The sequence below is a fragment of the Onychostoma macrolepis genome, chromosome 11, assembly GCF_012432095.1.
Source record: "Onychostoma macrolepis isolate SWU-2019 chromosome 11, ASM1243209v1, whole genome shotgun sequence".
Classification (NCBI taxonomy): domain Eukaryota; kingdom Metazoa; phylum Chordata; class Actinopteri; order Cypriniformes; family Cyprinidae; genus Onychostoma; species Onychostoma macrolepis.
Window position 1 is genome coordinate 6,384,036 of NC_081165.1, and position 18,204 is coordinate 6,402,239.

General features: G+C 42.2%; 1 protein-coding gene across 1 annotated transcript in view; it reads left to right on the plus strand.

Moving 5' to 3' along the window:
* The first annotated feature begins 9,498 nt into the window (after nucleotides 1-9,498).
* The window catches only part of atp2b2 (ATPase plasma membrane Ca2+ transporting 2), a 147,429-nt gene continuing 138,723 nt past the window's right edge, over nucleotides 9,499-18,204 (plus strand). Inside the window, exon 1 of the mRNA XM_058791058.1 lies at nucleotides 9,499-9,516. The gene's annotated coding sequence lies outside the window, so the exon portion shown is untranslated. The remainder of the gene's footprint in view (nucleotides 9,517-18,204) is intronic.

The window sequence follows — 18,204 nt, forward strand, 5'->3', positions numbered from 1 at the left end:
AGAAAGATTTCCCTTCAGTCTGTTCACTGGCTCCATCAGGAGCTGAACGAGCGGCGCTCGCTTTCAAAAGGCCATCAGCTTCCTTGCATTGATTCGGTTATTCAGACCCAACTATTTCTGCATGCTTTGGTGGGAACTCATGGATTTTCTATAGGCAGAGCCTGACATGTTTGCACTGTGGCCTATTAGTATTCATGGACGTTATGGACGTGGTAGAGATGTCAACAATGATCTTTAGTGGAGGTTGACATATTGTACACGGTCATGCACACACAACCGAAACAAGTTTTTATTTATTGGTGTCTTTTATTGTATTGCTAAACCACTTGAGCCTGTGCATTACAGCGATTTTACCACAGTAAAGCTAACTGAGTTATTGTGTTATTTAATTCTTCCATTGTGCAACTAACAAAGACGTTCAACAGAATGAAATTAAACATCATCAATCAGCTCTTCTCTGAAAGCTTCTTTAACTTAATCACTTCTGTCTTTTAATTTAATTCACTTTGACTGTTACAGTATACAACTCCTTTCAGAGCGTGCAAGATAACATATGCAGTTATCCAATTAAAGTCCTCTGCACAAGTGACTGCAGCCATACTTATTTTTCTAAATGAAAGAGTCTGTTCCTAGCCTGTCAAAATGCAGTGAATGACAATCACCTCACACAGGTGTGCCGCTCAACAATGAGAACAAATAGAAAGGTTTCTTTCAGGCACAGCAGAGGAGTGAAATGTATAGAGAATATGCCAGTCAGACAAAGGGCACATCGCTGTGCCTCACCTGCGGTTCTGTCTTTCTTTCTTCAGAATCACACATAGTGGCTGTAGAGACGGAGAATATTTCATCAGCAGTTATTTTAGTCGAGAACGCTGAATAAAGAGCACATTCAGACTACAGTCACTCCTGTGCTGCTGGATTACACTGCAGGACTGCAAAATAGCATCAGAACCTACACTGAAAAAAAAATATATATATATACAGTGGTTGCAAACAATTTATTTTAGCTACATTTAAATAAATAAAATAAAAAAAATGTTGAAAGTTACTCAACTAAATTTGTTTATTATAAAACGGATAGTTCCGGTCCTTGATTCTGATTGGTTGAGCCGTGTTTGAAGCTGTTGTAAATTACTCTACAAACATACACCTTTGTTTACGTCTGTGTGTTGCTCGGAAACCACTTTGATGGAACCACAACCGTTTCTGAGGAACTACATTGTTTGGCGGAAGAATAATGTTTTTATTAATATCATTACTCTTTATTTGCTCTGTTTTATTTTGTGAAACCTTTCTACGTATGTGGAATAACTGTTTTATAAAAGCAATATGCCCCGTGAAGCCGTGGTTTACAGTGAGTTTATAACAGCTGAGGGGTTGTAGGCACTCCGCTTCGCCCCTTAGTTATTATAAATTCACTGTGAACCGCGGCTTCACGGGGCTTGTTGCTTTATTTCAATGCAGTTAAAATAAATTGATTGCAACCACTTACCTAAAAAAAAAAAATTGTAAATTCAATTAATAATTTTTTTCAGTGTAGTAATTATCCTACAGCATTTTGGCTGTGTTCAACCTAAAATCTTAGGGAGCTGCCTGGTGTGTCCAAACATTTGAATCTCAAAACATAGTGAGCTAGTATCCCACCGGACTCATTCACAAGCAGGTTTGAATGGTAGAATAGTAAGCTTTCTTACTAGTCAGCACTGTGAGCCTCATGAGCGCGATTTGGACATTCAAATGTGAAAACCTACTGAGCTGCCTACCTAGTCAACATTTAATCGATCGAATGAACCGTGATGTGCTGCCATGAGGAGCATTTGATTGGTCACAGACAGTGTTTCGGTGTTTCTTTATATTTGTCAAGAAATGAATCGTGTCGGTGTTTAGCACCACACACTCTCAGAAATAAAGGTACAAAAGCTGTCACTGGGGCGGTACCTTTTCAAAAGGTACACTTTTGTACCTATTAGGTTCAAATATGTACACTTTAAGTACTAATATGTACCTTTAAAGTACCAAAATGGACCCTTTAGGTACAAATATGTACCTTTTGAAAAGGTACCGCCCCAGTGACAGCTTTTGTACCTTTATTTCTGAGAGTGCACTGTAATCCAGCAGACTTCGGTGAGGTGGCTCTTTCTGGCCGCCGGACACGTCTCCTGTGATGTACAGAAGTGTTTCTGGAGCGCCGCGTCGCAGACAGGAGCCTCTCTCATGGGGAGCGTTTGATTCCGGCTAATTAAACGAGCATCTGAGGGCCAATATTGATGTAGCAGGTGGTTGGACTCTGTTATAATGACTCGTTCCTGAGACAGCTGCAGCACTCCTGCACCTAATGAATAGTCAAAGTTAGATGGGAGTTTGTTTGAACAGAAACGTCCAGATGTCGTCGAGCTGCAAGCCAAAGCAGCTGCCAGTACTCTCTGTCCAGAGCATCAGCGTCCTGAGCTATTGGAGAAGACTCTTCTGACCCAGAGCCGAGCCTCGTATGTCCTGACTTGCCTTGTTCCTCACCAAGCAGCCTTTTCCCCCAATGCTAATGCTTTCAGAGGCCTGCTAAGAGTTAATATCAAGAGCCGACAGGAGTCCGTTAACGGTGTAGCCCACTAATGGTCCATTACAGAGAGGACAGGAGTGTGGGCTTATGGGTAAGGATGTTCTGAAGGGAGCAGCATGAATCTTCAGGAGATCTTCTCCAGTCAACTGCTGGGTCAAAGGTCTGTCCTGAGAGGGTCACACTCAACAGGGAAAATACAATGCTGAACGCTAAAACAAATCATTTAATAGTTCAGATAAACTGATTTAACAGGGAAACAGACGCCAACATGGACATGCAAAAACAAAAATCTCTAAACGTCCTTAAAATATACTTCACATCTTAAAAGTAGGGTACAATGGGGCTAACGGCGCACTGGGGTAAAAGGCACCTTTGATATTATTTTCATCTAAACCACTAGATGGCACAAAAACGTGGCGTAGCACTTTCCAAAGCATCCGCTTTTCAAGATGCACATGTATATTTATCTGATCTTTGACGCGATCGCGCGTAGCAGCGCGAAGTTGATTCTGTGCTTACTTGATCTAATATTTTATGTTTTTTAAAATGTTGTAGATGCAAGTAGCAAATGAGAATTGCTCGATTTAATGCATATATTTTGAGACAAAGGTCTTCTTTATGATTTTCAGTTTTGTTTAAGATAATTAAAGCAACAGTTTTTAAATAATGAAGAATATGTAAAAGTATGGTATTTGGGGTAAAAAGCGCCCCTGCTGTTGGGGCTAAAGGCGCACAGTAATTAACTTGATAATTAATAGATCGCTGACTTTTCCATTTGTTGACATGACATGGTTAGATTCAGATGGTAAATATCATATATTATGTTGTTATAAATATCATATATATTATGTATGTGTCCATATTAGAGATAATCACAATGTTTAGAATGAAACCATCATATTTAAAAACATGATATTAATCGTATTATATAATAAAATATAATTTGTTGTTACTACTGTAAATCTGTATTAAATTATTATTGGATCTCCTTCAATACTTTCATAATCTTAACTTATTAAAATGATTTTGTTTCTGTATTTTAAAATACATCTTTTATATTAACATATTTTAATGACAGTAAATTTATTGAACAAAAATTAATTCTTTTATTTTTCAAAATAGTACAAACGTTGCTAAAGTGATTGTTTTGAACAAGTATTAACTTAGACATTATTAAAAAAAAAAAAACATTATTTTAGCTGAAGTATTTGTATCAATACTGTGTGCCTTTTACCTCGTGTGTTGTACCTCCTTACCACCTCATACATTTATAAGATTTTTAAACAAAATAAACAACTTGTATGATTTATTTTCACACAGAATATGTTGCTCCATTAATGTTCAATACAAGCATATATTTTTTTTTCTGCAATTGAGCATTTTAGGTGCAGGGAATAGCACATTTTTTTCTTAAGGTGTGCCTTTAGCCGCGTTGAACCCTATATTTAAAAAAGAACTTGCGAATAATATTAATGAAGAAAAGGGCACTTAGGGGTACTTAAAGAGAGATACTTTCATGACTATAAAACACTTAAGTACACTTTCAAAAAGTGCACTAATAATGTCAAAATTACATTTTACGTTTTTTACATTTTACATGCTGCTCACATATTATTGTAGCCCAGTTTGTGCTGAATACAGTGTTTTTAGACTTTAGCAATTAAAATGTTTATAAGCAACTGAAAAAAGCACAAATGTCAGGGCATGTCAAAACTTCTCCGGGGCCCCAAAACACCCTCAGACCCCAGAGGGTTAAAGCATTATGTTTTAATTCATGCTTTGATGTGTTGACTGACATACTAAAGCACATGTAAAGTACTTGATTATCATTTTAACTGCAGTGTAATTCAATGTTGCATTTACAGTTCATATATTTTAAATGTTCTGAATTGCAACTTAATCATTACAGATGTGTAATTAAAATTATTTAAATATGTGATATACAATTTTCAATAGAAGTGACATTAAAGTACTTTTTAGTTTATCATAAATGCTTATCAGTGCATTCAATAGTAAATTATATTTCAAAGACAATAGAAGTAATTATGAAATTGCATATATAGATGTGCTTAAGTCCTACTTCAGTGGCTCAAAAAGGACTATAAAGTTTGGGTAATTGATTTTAATTTAAATGCACACCTCGTTTATATTAACTGTAAATAACAACAAGTATTTTAAGGGTGCTATTTTTTTATGTGGTCAACGAGGGTATGGCAGGGCCATATGCAGACACTGCTGCCGATTGCAATTCAGACTTGTATGATTTTAGTAAACAGCTAAAATAACAAAAATTGTGCCTATGTCCAAATATATATGGACCTATCTGTACATAACAGTACGGAGCCTATATAAATGCACCAAGTTGTCAGCTGTAAACAACATGGCTATAATGAGCTAGCAGTGTTAAATTTTTATAGGCTAATACTTATTATTTTATTATCAAGTTCTTTGTTGACCATTGGTGTGCTTTATCTGTAACGTGACGCCTGTATCTGTGGGAAGCGTCAGAATGTCACAATGCATTAGCACTGGCACAATGACTGATGTTTGTTTGATTGTCTGAGCTGGTTCAGTGTGTGCTGAGCAGATGCAGCTGACTGCATTATATCACTGTCTCACACACGTCTGCCTTCATATCATTTATTCAGTGGTGCGTGAACAAACACCTCGCTTTGCCAAGGTCAGTGTTGTCTGTTCAGACATGAGCGTTCACTTCAGTCACAATGAGCTGTTAAACAAGACGCTTATTAAACTCAGTTTATTACTTGGTTTTTAGTCAGAAACATTGTAATAATGACTGTTAGTCTGTTTTTGTGACTCCGGGCCGGTTTAATAATGCACATACTGTATGCTTTCACAATGAGTTCATTTCAGATTTGCATGAGTGATTATGCATGGTGATTTAATCAGCAAACACAACCGAACAGAAGTTTCTAGAAATCAGATTTGCCATCTAAACAGAGCAACACTGAGCCAGTGCTGACAAACACCTGAGTCCGGTTCTCTCATTATTCACTCTCCTTATGTTGTTTCAAGCTCATAAAATGATATTTGTAGTGTTTAACAGTCTTTTGAGGATCAGGCTCAGTTAAGTCATCAGCTGCATCCCTGTTTGCATTTTATCCATCCTAAATATGTGAGATTAGGATTAGTGTGTCCCGATCATACTACGCTGAAAATAATAAGCCACAGGTCCCTGGATGCTTTACTGTCAGGATTTTCTGAGCTCAGAAATTATATATACACGCTTTGTGTATGAGCAAAGTTGGCTGACTGCACAATTGCAATTAATTCATAATAAACATATTTGTAATATATGTTTACATATGAGTTGTTATCATAAGGGTAAAAAGAAGGGCTTTAAAGCCTGGAAGTGAACCTTCTTGAAGAACCTAAAGAAGAAAAATGGCATGAAATATTAATAAAGCTAAAGCTTAATAATGCTTAATAAATTAGTATCATGCTGTCTCACATATTTTCAAAAGTATGTCGTTTCCCATCACCAGAGGACTACATGCTTGTATGTGAACATGCAGCTATGACCATAAAGACACTGACTGAAACACACTTAACTTCCAGTGTTCATGAAATGCGTGCGATTGTGGGAAGCGGTGTGTGGTTTTGCTTTTACTCTAAAAGTAGCTGGAGTCAGCGAGTGAGGAATTTGGGCTTATAAAGACAGAAGTTTGGCCATGAGGAGGTTTCCTCATGGTGGGCTCTGCACAGCACATGCAGCTTACTAATAATATCTGTGGTGGGAGGGCATGCTATTTAAAGCTGGCCTGGCCTGTGGGAGATGTCCAGCTCCAGCCCAAAGGGCATGGGAAGCCCAGTCCTACAGCTGCCTTCACATGTCTTCACCATGAAGACCTCAGGACCTCACCATAGGATGCTTTGTTTGATGCCTCCAGACCTAAGAAGAGCATGCCATGAGGTTAAATAACTCACTTCAGGAAGCCTCACATGGTACGTTTCTTGAGGATCTTGTACTGGGGAATCTCACATAGAAAGTTTCACCAAAAAATCTAAAGCAAAAAATAGTAAATTATATTTAAATTATACTAAAAATAAAACCTATTATTATTATTATTATTACTACTAATAAACCTATATGGCTCATATTTTGAATAAGTACAAACAAAATTAAAATCAGTAAATATTCAATTCAGTACAAAAATACTTCCATGAAGCACTGTAATAAATAAATAAATGAATGCATACATACTTTCAGTCCTGTGTCCCCATGTCTTGTGTTTCCCTCCCTCTTGTGCCCTTATTTGGTCAGTTTCCTGTTATTAGTTCATTATTAGTTAATTTAGTCCCAGCTGTGTTTGATTTGATTCCAGGTGTGTCTCGTTTCCCCCTCGTTAGTTCTGTCTGTTTATAGTGTGTTCTGCCCCTTGTTTCCTGTCCGCTGTTATACGTCTGCATCTACCTGTATGTAACTCTTTATTGTGATAATAAAGATGGTTTTTGTGGAATTCTCCGTCTCCTCGCTTCCATGTTTCCCTACACAGTAGCAGCAGCCGATTCGTGACAGAACAGCGGACCGAAACAAAAAAGTGAGCGGTGCCTTTTTTCCCCTGTTTTGTTTCCATTTTTTGAACAGTTTTTTGTTCTGTTTGTTTTCTCCCCACGGCATGGAAACCGCCGCTCGGTTCATTGCTCTAGCCCGAAGAGATCTCCACTTCGACGAGTACGCTGGGGATTTCTTCGGGCTCGGCGCGAGTACGGCACTGAACAATGACACGCTCAACTCGCTGTTCTGGCACGGGACCAACTACCATCGCCCTGTGGGCCTCCCAGACACCAGTGGACTGAGTTGGAGAGAAGAGATCTTCTGGGAAGTGTCCGGTCCCATGTCAGAACCAGCCCGCCGTCAGTCTCGCCTACAGTTCGTCAGTCAAGTCTGTCAGCCGCCGCTCACTCATGCCCGGCGCTGTCAGCGGCTCCAAAGTCATGCCCGCCGCCGTCTGCGGCTCACTCAAGCCCGCCGTCCACCTCAATAGTATGGCACCGGCTGTAGTGGCCAGGCCGTGGGATGAGGCCAAGGCCACGTAAGCTGTACCGCCATGGCCTCCCAAGTCCCCTGCTCCTCCGTGGGTCCCAGAACGGGCGCCGCCCTGGAGGCCATCTGTCCTGTCTCCATGTCCATGTCCATGTCCATGTCCATGTCCCTGTCCCTTGAGGGCCCCCTCTCCCCCTCTCCCCCTCCCTCCCTCCCTCCCCTCCCCCTCCCCTCCCCCTCCCCTCCCCCTCCCCTCCCCATTGGATGTTGTACAGCACGGAACACGCCTTTCGGGAGGGGGGAGTAACTGTCAGTCCTGTGTCCCTATGTCTTGTTTTTCCCTCCCTCTTGTACCCTTATTTGGTCAGTTTCCTATTATTAGTTCATTATTAGTTAATTTAGTCCGAGCTGTGTTTGATTTGATTCCAGGTGTGTCTCGTTTTCCCCTCGTTAGTTCTGTCTATTTATAGTGTGTTTTGCCCCTTGTTTCCTGTCCGCTGTTATATGTCTGTTCCCCCTGCTACGTTTGCATCTACCTGTATGTAACTCTTCATTGGGATAATAAAGATGGTTTTTGTGGAATTCTCCGTCTCCTCGTTTCCCTATACAGTAGCAGCAGCTGAATTGTGACACATACATACATAAATCCAATCCCATCCAAAATTGTAAACAAAACAAAGACTACTGATGTCCTACGTTTTTCACAAAACAAATAATACATTCTCCTTAATACAATGTGTTACTTGTTTCTTTGTATTATTTGTGAGATTTACTTGTAATTTAAGTGAAAATAGTTTCAAAGTAAATCCTACACAGTTTTTTTTTCTTATGTCTGTATACTTAGAATCATACTTTGGAATTTAAATAACATGTTCATTACTCAATAGAATTTTATATATATATGTTTTTTGTATTACATTAATGAGATTACAGTAATGACAATTTGGGGGAAATATGCGTACAGTCAATATTTTAAAACGAACACCATTTACTATTTTTACTTTCTTTTTCTCATTGAATCTTCTGAAGCATATTCAAATGTAAATTAAATTGGTTGTGAATGGCATTTTGTGTTTAAATGTTGTGAAAATAAGGTCAGAAAAAGGCTTAAAGTGTGGAAAATCTGTAAAAACATGATTTTGGTCCATAAACTAAAACAAAATTAAAGAAAGAAAGAAAAACACATACAGATTATAGGAATGGCATGAGGGTCAGTAAATTAATACAGAAGTGACGCTTTGGGTGAACAATCCTTTTAATTTTCTTTTTTTGATTTTGGAGTCATGACCCATCCAGTTTCCAGTGAGATTCACTCTACCTCGTTATTTTGCGAAGAAAGTGGTTAAAATGTGTCACAAACAGAGCTCAGCGAGTCCTTCAGTGAGAACGTAAAGTTACACAGAAAGAATGTGCCGTTTGTTATGCTGATAAACATTCAAACAGCTGAACTTTTTTATGCCAATTACTCCCTCGACTACAGAAAGCTTCCGTGAACCCCTAGGATCCTTCTAAACACTCTGGACCTTTCCATATGATAGAGGACATCCTTCAGCGAGCGGGAGAGCGGGATTCGTTCTGAATAACCTTTTGCTCAATAGTTATGGCGTAATGACTTTTGAGGCACAGATTATGCAGGATTTGCGGGGATAATGTGGAGAGCTGTGTTTGCCAATGCGGACACAGACACTGTGAGACACACTCTCCTGAGAGAAAACACCTTCACCTGCCCACAGACGGACGGATCCGCACACAGCTGTTGCTCCTGCTTGACCTCGCGTGATCTGAGCCCAGTTCACGGCCCGGCGTCTGCTTGGGCCTTCCCAATGTGCCACTCTCATAACAAATCCATTGGGCGCATGGAAAAGTGCAAACTGGCCCGGCCGCTCTATTTTTAGTCCTGCAGCCACAGGATGTTCATGTAAATGGCACTATGGCTCTCAGATGCTCCAAAGTAAGTGCTTTTCTCACTTTCGTTCTCCTTGAAAACAAGTTTGTTTCTTCCTATTTGCAAGTTTAGGTTGATGAGAACTTCACCGTGATCTTTCCTTAATATCAGTGAACGTGAGTGTTTGAGGATCAGCGTGTTAGGTAGTCACATACGTCAGCAAGCTCTGATAACGCCGCTGTCTCGTTAGAAAGCTAAACGATGAGATACCGTGAGTCTGAAATACTGTATGTTTGGTGCTGTTCCGTAGCTTCATGCTTAACACAGAGTTTTGATAACCCTGAGAAAAGAAACTGTGCTTTTATCCCTCAGTCATGTTTCTTTTTAAATTTGTCTCAAATGAAACACTTGTTGTTCATGTACAGTAGAGCTGTAAAATTAACAATCTCTGATCATTAGATCTTGGAAGAATTTGATTAGATTTGATTTTGTTTTAGAGAAAACTATCTTGACAGAATATTTTGGCAAACCTGAGCACAGTTCTCTTTGAAACTCTGGAAGAGACACGTATGAGATTACTATGATCTTTCTCTCAGGAGAAGCATCTGAGAAGCAGTGGCTCTATTTAATCACAGCTGCTGTCTTACAGAAATATAAAAAAAATAATGGTCTCAAGCAGCAGATCATATATCTGCATTTACTGCTGTGGATTTATTTACCTCCGTGCTCTTTGATCCAGATACATAGGGGCTGCTGATTTAAGCAGCTCTATTTCTTGTTGGCTCATGAAGAATCTTTCTAGAAATGTATGGGATTGCATAAAACAAGCAGATTCACCAGTTCAGTTTCATAATGCCATTAAAATGAAAGCTTTGTGAGGTATGTGCTGTTTGCAGATTTGTGGTTTGTGTGCCTGTCTCTGTGAAATGACCCACTTTATGATGTTCGTTAGACGTGTAATCCACCGCTAATACACTGTGTGTGTCTGTAAATATTAGTCTGGACATCCTCTGGTGGAACCTAAACCCTAAATTTGACATTATTTTATGTTGCTCTGGTAAATCAAGAGAAGTTTAAAAGCTTTTCTCTTTGCCAAAGAAAAAAACGAAAGGAAGGTATAACCCCTGAAAACATGAAGCTGAGAACATCTGACTGACCCTAAACAATGAGGGTGCTGAGGGATAACCAATATTTTTTATAACTAAGAACCATTGAAAAGACTGCAAGTCTGCCCTTCATAACCTCATTTTCATCCAGGAATAATTCAATATGACATCTAGCCTGACCAAGATCTACTATAGATAGTGTATAGAGAGTGTATTTATTGTGATAAGGCCAGTAACCCATTGCTTTGAACAGCCATTTTCACACAGCACTGTAGTTACATTATTACACTATTATACTGAATACTGTAGATGTTTTTGAGCACTTAACCCAGGAATAGGAGTGAGCGAGATACTTGCTGTGTCTCATTTCCATGTCTGCTCCCTCCAAAGATCAAATTTGGTCAGTGATCATTATTATAAGCTAAGTAACCATTACAAAATTGGCTGTGTTTCCTTGTGAGGCATAAATTATTGTAATTTATTTTTTACTTTGGAATGTAATGGTTACTTTTCTGGAATGAGGCAGCCTCAATGACTACAGCCAACAAATATGACCTCCAGAGGGCGCAGCCTTCAAAATGAGATGCAGCAAACAGTAGAAATTTGACAACTGGTAGAGATGTTATAGTTCAGTGTTGTCACGAACATTTATCATTTGCATGCGTTTTCCACTTTAAACGTTCAAGTGATTTTCCTTGCTTGTTGTTGTCACGGCCCTGCTGGTGTGCCCTGGTTGGCCACCAGATGTCACTGTGTGTGTTAGCACATGGCTTGTTGTTTGTTGTTGGTGCCATGTGCTCTCCTGTCTATTGTCTGACCCCGCCCTCCTTGTTATCTCATTATTGTTTCAGTTACTTCACCTGTGTCCTCCTCGTTTGGCTCCCCATATAGTCTCCTGGTGTATGCAGTCCTGTGCTGTTACGTTGTTTAATGTCGGATGTTTCATGTCGTGTGTGGGTTTGGTTACTTGTGCTGTGGTTCTCTGCCTGCCTGCCTGTTTTTCCCCTTCGGGGTGGTTTTTGTTCATTTTTTGTTGCTCTTTATTATTAAAAGACCCACTTTCTCCTGCACTTGAGTCCTCGCCTCATCTCTCGACCATCCCGTGACAGAACGTAACAGCCAAATGAGGACTCAGCGGAGAATGGGCTCACACCATCCACCAGCCTCTAACGTCAGCAGCCCCCTCTACCAACGCATCCTCCAGTTCCAGGCCCTGAGCTCCCTCCGTCAGCAGGGCACTGATGTGAGAGAGTTTGGGGTACAATGATGCGGCCCTCAAGGACCTTTTCAATAGTGCCCTTGAGGAGCCCCTCAAATGGTGGAGGATGAGGGGGCTAGACCACCTGACGTTTGGGGAATTTGTGGAGTTTCTGGCACGTTCCCCAGCTAGGGTGGCTGGGGTGCCTCAGGCAGGGCTCGCCGAAGCTGCAGCGCCTCCAGTGGTGGCCGACGAAGCTGCAGAAGCCGCAGTGCCCCCAGTAGTGGCCGACGAAGCTACAGTGCCCCCAGTGGCAATCAAAGGGGCGTCAGAGGCCTCGTCTGCCGCACCCAGTACCTCCAGCCCGCTCCCAGAGCGTCCCGGGCTGATACGAAGCGTGCGGGAACCCCCACTGATGTCATTGCGAGCGGCGTGGTCTGCTCGCGCTCCTCCCGAGGCTGCGGTGCCGGCTCACAAGACTCCCGAGGCGGCGGTGCCCGCTCACGATCCTCTCGAGGTGGCGGTGCCCGCTCACAAAGCTGCCGAAGCGGCGGTGCCCGCTCACGATCCTCTCGAGGCGGCGGTGCCCGCACACAGTTCTTCCGAGGCGGCGGTGGCCGCTCACGATCCTCACAGGATCCCCGAAACGGCGGTGGCCGCTCACAAGTTTCCTGAGGCGGTGGTGGCCGCTCACGATCCTCACAGGATCCCCGAAGCGGCGCTGTCCGCTCACAAGGTTCCCGAGGTGGCGGTAGCCGTTCACGATCGTCCCGAAACGGCGGTGGCCGCTCACAAGGTTCCTGAGGCGGTGGCGGCCGCTCACGATCCTCACAGGATCCCCGAACGGCGGTGGCCGCCACAAGTTTCCTGAGGCGGTGGTGGCCGCCACGATCCTCACAGGATCCCCGGCGGCGCTGTCCGCTCACAAGGTTCCCGAGGTGGCGGTAGCCGTTCATGATCGCCCCGAACGGCGGTGGCCGCTCACAAGGTTCCTGAGGCGGTGGCGGCCGCTCACGATCCTCACAGGATCCCCGAAACGGCGGTGGCCGCTCACAAGGTTCCTGAGGCGGTGGCGGCCGCTCACGATCCTCACAGGATACCCGAAACGGCGGTGGCCGCTCACAAGGTTCCTGAGGCGGCGGTGGCCGCTCACGATCCTCACAGGATCCCCGAAGCGGCGGTGTCCGCTCACAAGGTTCCCGAGGCGGCGGTAGCCGTTCACGATCGTCCCGAAACGGCGGTGGCCGCTCACAAGGTTCCTGAGGTGGCGGTGTCCGCTCACGATCCTCCCGAGGCGGCGGTGTCCGCATACAAGGTTCCCGAGGCGGCGGTGTCCGCTCACAAGGTTCACGAGGCGGCGGTGTCTGCACACAAGGTTCCCGAGGCGGCGGTAGCCGTTCACGATCCTCCCGAGGCGGCGGTGTCCGCACACAAGGTTCCCGAGGCGGCGGTGTCTGCACACAAGGTTCCCGAGGCGGCGGTAGCCGTTCACGATCGTCCCGAAGCGGCGGTGGCCGCTCCAGATCCTCACAGGATCCCTGAAGCGGCGGTGTCCGCACACAAGACTCCCGAGGCGGCAGTTCCCGCTCACAGAGCTCCCGAGGTGGCAGTTCCCGCTCTCAAAGCTCCCGAGGCGGCGGGGTCCGCTCTCAAAGCTCCCGAGGCGGCAGTTCCCGCTCACAAAGTTCCTGAGGCGGCGGCGTTCGCTCACAAGGTTCCCGTTCGCAGTTCTCCCGAGGCAGAGGTGTCCGCTCACAAGTCTCCCGAAACGGCAGAGCCTGTCATTGCCCGTTCCCAGGTGGCAGCTCCACACACACCGCTGTGGTGGCCGCGGGTTCTGCCCTGGGTCCCCATTACGCCGGCGCTGCCTCAGTCCCCAGGTCCCCCTCTGCCGCTACATGGGCCTGGCCCACCTCCTAGACATTTTGATTTCAGTTTTAGTGTGTGGAGCGTCTGGAATCCGCTCCTTAAAGGGGGGGTTGTGTCACGGCCCTGCTGGTGTGCCCTGGTTGGCCACCAGATGTCACTGTGTGTGTTAGCACATGGCTTGTTGTTTGTTGTTGGTGCCATGTGCTCTCCTGTCTATTGTCTGACCCCGCCCTCCTTGTTATCTCATTATTGTTTCAGTTACTTCACCTGTGTCCTCCTCGTTTGGCTCCCCATATAGTCTACTGGTGTATGCAGTCCTGTGCTGTTACGTTGTTTAATGTCGGATGTTTCATGTCGTGTGTGGGTTTGGTTACTTGTGCTGTGGTTCTCTGCCTGCCTGCCTGTTTTTCCCCTTCGGGGTGGTTTTTGTTCATTTTTTGTTGCTCTTTATTATTAAAAGACCCACTTTCTCCTGCACTTGAGTCCTCGCCTCATCTCTCGACCATCCCGTGACAGTTGTCTGATGACACCAGAAACATTTCAGAGCACACACAGCCATAGCACACATATAGAAAGCTACCTGTCACACAGCATGTGAGTGGTGAATTTGGTCACTACTCAGTACAAATACACACAAAGTTATGTCAAAGTGCCCATCTTGGCAAGTATATTCATACTTTAGAATAATGGTCCGTTGTTAACAAGTAACTATGCAGGAAGTAATAGGTAGTACTACATTAACACTTAACTTAATACTATTAACTAATAGAGAAGCAAGATTAACTAAGCAGTAAGTGGTAGCAAATTTAGGACAAAGGTAGTTCCTTATTAGATATGTGATAATTATTAAATAAAAATCTCCTCATTGATAACTACTTGCGAACTATGACCAATTAATAAAGAATAACCAATTAATTACTAATCACAAGAGTAACGTCTTAAAAGTGAACAATTGGGTTCTTTGTGGAAACTAATTTATAAATATGATATCCCCCAAATAAGTCGGCTACATTTAAAAATTGTGACTACTACTCTTACCAAAGGATGGATGTTCTCTGTTTATTTCAAACAAAAACAGAATAATAATTAAAACGATAATTCACTTAAAAATTTTAATAATTAGGAAGTTATGCTGACAAACTCATGATTGAATTAGTTCACAATTATGAACTCTGTTTTATGTCAGTTCAATATGTATCCCACTCCAAATGACCTACTGGTAAAATATCACTAGTGCCTCACATAAATGTATAACTGTACAGTATGTGTCAGATATACAACCTAAAAATACATGAACCCCTCACTAATTACTCAAACGTTATCTTGTGTAACGTGGTCAACGAGATGTGAGGCGTGCGGATCCAATTGCAAAGCTTTATTAGTCAGAGACATGGTCATAACAGGCAGGGTCACACAAATGGCAAACATGTATATAGAGGGCAAGGCAGAAGAGTACTCAAGTGAACGGGCGTGGTCTCCGATCGGCGAACAATATCCAGAGGGATAGACGAGAGGGGTAATCCAGGTACACAAGCAATAATCTGGGCAGGGGCGAACAGAGTCCGAGACAGCAGGCAAAGGGTTAATCCAAGGTACAACAGCAGAAATCAGAACACAAGGAAACAGGCAAGGCAAGACTAAGACAACTAAGAAGACAAGACTAAACAAACACAGAAAGGCTCGGTAAAGCAGCTATCACTAGGAGAGGGATATATGCAGAACTAAACACAAAGTTAAACATAAACACAGAATGGCTTGGTAAGGCAGCTAACACTTGGAGAGTGCTACACGCAGAACAATACTCGGCAGTGACTGAGAGGAAGTCCATGGTTTATATAGGGTGTGTGATTGTGTGATCAGAGCATTCAGCTGTGTAAGTGCAATCAGTGTAATCAGCTGTGTATATGTCATCAGTGCAATGGATGATGGGAAATGCAGTCCAGTGTGATGTATGGTGTGAGAGTAAATGTGGTGAGCGAGTGACCTCTGGTGGTGAGTGAACGGAAGTTCATAGACCGAATTCGTGACACCTTGTCAGCTTGCAGGAACTACTAGTGATCTGGACTACTGGATTACTTATACTTACTTATAAATGGCGATGCAGCCACGACGCGAAGTGGAGTTATTACTACATACTACATTATTTTTCTAATAATTCAATGGCCCGTCGTCAATTATTCCTTACTAAATTGGTCAGAGTTCGCAAGTAGTTCTCAATGAGGATATTTTTATTTAATAATTATCAAATATCTAATAAGGAACTACCTTTGTCCTAAATTTGCTACCACTGCTATAGTTGATCTTGCTTGCTTCTCTATTAGATAATAGTATTAAGTTAAATGTTAATGTAGTACTACCTATTAATTCGTGCATAGTTACTCGTTAACAACAGACCATTATTCTAAAGTGTTACCCATAAACACAGTTATTTTATCAGCAAGTAAATGCACATGGATTGTATTGTCATCAGTATAAGGTGTCAGTATAAATGATGGGGTGGCTAGAAGTCGACTGATTGATCGGTTAGTCAATTGATGGAACTATCGGTTTTCTGCAAAAATCCATAACGATAGTTTTTCCGGGTTGCATCTTTTGCTGGAGCGGCTAAGAAGTTCCGTTGTCATTATACAGTACGGGAGTGGCCTCTAGAGGCAGAATTACTGACGACTCATGCTGTTTGTTTTGACACGAGACTTCAGATACTTCAGATTAGGGGTGTGCAGCGGAACCATTATTTGTATCTGTATCTGTGACAATCTCAAAATTATTTGTATCTGTATTCAGATAGATCCGGAAGTGGGCGTGGCTTAAACCAGAAGTTTGTCAAATTACATGAAAATGCCATTTTAAATGCAAATCTGTTCGATTCGTAGTTTTCATTTAACAAATATGCCTTGTATAACTAAAGAAAGTATTCTTTTTTTTAATTAAAATTATAACTGTAAATATTTTCCATTTAAAACTTTATCAAAAAAGAAAAATAGCTTTATTCTTATTTTCCAGTGAGACTTTGTGTACAAATTTGACAAGAGACAAGCATCCACAATCTTAAATAAGAACACTAGTAGAAAAAAAGAAGCTGAAAAAAAAAAAAAAAATAGAAATGGAAAGAAAGTGTTCAGTAGCCTATTCATAGCAGAATGACAATAGAGCTGGCTTGAAGTAACTTAGATCATGTGTTGCGGGAGTCTGTGATCATTTACGAGTTTTTTATCAACAGAGTGCAACAATTCATTTGGACCCTCCAAAAGCTTTGATCAAACATCGCTTTCCTCTTCTTGTATGACATTCACGAAAAGGGCTAATGTACTGTAATGCGTTTTTACAGTTGGATTTCAAAAGGTTTGAAGTTAGGACTGTTTTTAGGATATTTTTGTCGAGTTGATATAACTCCAGACAAAGCTCTGATTTCTGAGAGCAGCAATCAAAAAAGGAGCGCGCGGATAGTTTATTGCTGAGGAGACCACATTCATTAGACAAACACAATGATCACCATGATATATCTGTACGAAACTGTGTCAGACACTATCAAAACAGTACTAGCCATTATTGCTCAAATCTTAAAGGAAAACGCCACTGGTTTTCCATATTCTAATATGTTCTTCCCTCAACTTAGTCGAGTTGATACGTACCTCTCCCGTCTCAGTGCGTGCACTTAATCGCTCTAGCGCACGGCGCAACTATGTTAGCGTTTAGCTTAGCACCATTCATTCCTTAGGATCCAAATAGGGATGAATTTAGAAGGCACCAAACACTTCCATGTTTTCCCTATTTAAAGATGGTTACATGAGTAGTAAAACGTGGCGATTTTCTAAGCGGATAAAAAATTATAACTATAATGTATGGCGGAAGAGCACTTCGCAGCACTTCGACCTCGGCGCAGTAATATCATCGCTCAAGTGAGCACGTCGCAGCACTTCGACCTCGACGCATGATGATATTACTGCGCCGTGGTCGAAGTGCTGCGACGTGCTCTTCCGCCATACATTATAGTTATCATTTTTTATCTGCTTAGAAAATCACCACGTTTTATTTTGTGTCACCACACTTACTCGTGTAACTACTCATGTAACCATCTTTAAATAGGGAAAACATGGAAGTGTTTGGTGGCTTCTAAATTCATCCCTGTTTGGAACCTAAGGAATGAATGGGGCTAAGCTAAACGCTAACATAGTTGCGCCGTGCGCTAGAGCGATTAGGGACTTTAAGCAGCCTCCACTGCTGGAACGGCAACGGCATTCCAACGTCATATTGCGCTTTCGCGACTTCAACTGCTACTTTGTGGCATTCTATTGTAACCATCTACTAGCGGAGAACAGCTGCTTTGCTGTAGTCGTTGCTGTAGTCGTTAATTACATTGTTCTCCTCACATATCTTTAGTCTCAGTGCTACTTGAGGTGCTGTTGCTAACAGCAGACATCTTTGTACAAACGAAAAAAATCGTTGAAATTAGCTTAAGTTTAAAACATAATCAACACAGATTAAATGAAAGACTAATGGTAGAATCTTATACTGATGGATTTAAATGGTATATACCATAAAACGCAAAATTTTGATATCTTCAAAATACTTTTGAATTTT